At 38.2% G+C, this 1633-nt stretch overlaps 1 pseudogene; it reads left to right on the top strand.

The window, feature by feature from the left end:
- The first annotated feature begins 953 nt into the window (after nt 1-953).
- LOC101630888 lies at nt 954-1414 on the top strand (annotated as a pseudogene).
- Nucleotides 1415-1633: the final 219 nt, after the last annotated feature.

The following is a 1633-nucleotide window of genomic DNA, read 5'->3' as shown; positions in this document are numbered from 1 at the left end:
GAAGAGGAAGCACTAGATTTAATTGGACACATGCTTCTCACATTTAAAGATAGGGGAGTAGATAATGATGCCCCTTTTGTGTCCTTCTAAAAGAAATATGGGGAACTGATAATGTCTCACATAAGTCGTAATGGAAGAAAATGTAGAGTATGCATTTTTGCAAATCACCCACTCATTAAGGAAAAAAAGCTCAGAAGAAATGTGATCTCCATAAAATGTTATCCTTTCACAGTTTAAAAATGAGTAAAGTATCTTAGAAACCAGTAAATTTGGCATGCTTACCCTTTAGAGACCAACAGTAAATTATTCCATATAAAGTTTCTTCTAGACTAGAGGGATTTACTGATCAATTAAACACACACACACACACACACAAATAAATAAATGAATAACAAATTGGATCACAATGCGTCCCATCAATGAAGTCAGCTCCAGAATGTGAAAAGGTGAGAGTAGTATTCCTTTGCTTGAAGCAAATAAACTACACACAATTGCATGAAGGGTGGAAAGATTAATCTCTTTGATCCTTTTGTTGACTTCTATATCTCTGAACCTACTGTAGTGACTGGCTGGTAGGAGAAACTAACCATATGTTGATGAATAAACTTTGGAAAGGTCAATTTTAGGACATGCATGGACAAGAAGTAACAAGCATTCTCAGGGCAGGAGATTATTTACTCACTCATCAAGATCTTTTTCAATGTAAATTATTTATTGAAGTAATCTATAAATCATAAATGTGCTTGCATTACATTCTCCCCCCCTCTTCTGACCCCTAATACCATTTTTGCTATTGATGGCCTCTGGGACATTTCTGATGCTGGGCTATTATGAACAGCAGCTAGGAATGTTCTTGTTACGTCTTTTGGAAAACAAATGCACTCATTTCTGCTGTATATAATTAGACAGCAGATGGTGGACACAGGAGGGTTGAGCCCCTTCTTGTCTTCACCATGAGGCCACAGCAGGCTCCCGGGTCAGGGAAGGCCTTCATTCCGGGAGATACAGCAGAGGCAAACACTGCCAGTACCAGACCAAGTTTCCTGTGGAGCTGGAGAACCAGATTGATAGGCAGTAGTTTGAAGAAACAGTTCAAACTCTACCTTTTAAACAGAAGCACAGAAGTTGGCTTGTGGGAGGAGGGGCAAACATATCTTGAAGTCTGTTGAGCTTGTCTAATTTCATGAACCATCTTCCTACGTATGGAAACTCACTGTGAGAAGGTTCTGAAGAAAGTCTCCAAATATATTCAAGAGCAGAATAGAAGCTATATGCTCCCTAAGCTTCCTTTGGAAGGATCCCATTGAGAGGACTTCCAGTTACTGAAATTACCATTTATGAAGACGCAGGCATGAGTAGTGCCATAAAATTAAGGATTCTACCTCTTCCTGGTACCACGAATTCCAAGAACTAAAATTCCACACTGTAGTGATACCTGGTTACTCACCTTCAACTTTGTCTCCAAATTGTGAAGAACTCTGTCATATGATCATTTTCTGAGAAAACATAATGAAACATTACTTTTCTTTTTAATTCAAAGTCATTTAATAAAATATGCAGTTGGTCAGTTCAATGCAAATGTATTACTTATCTGCCACCAGTGAATAGTTCTTTTTATTCCATGGGCCACTTT

Source organism: Condylura cristata, unplaced genomic scaffold, assembly GCF_000260355.1.
Source record: "Condylura cristata isolate star-nosed mole 26May11 unplaced genomic scaffold, ConCri1.0 scaffold00014, whole genome shotgun sequence".
NCBI lineage: Eukaryota > Metazoa > Chordata > Mammalia > Eulipotyphla > Talpidae > Condylura > Condylura cristata.
Note: the sequence above shows the minus strand (reverse complement) of the source record. Positions and strands in the feature narration are given on the sequence as shown.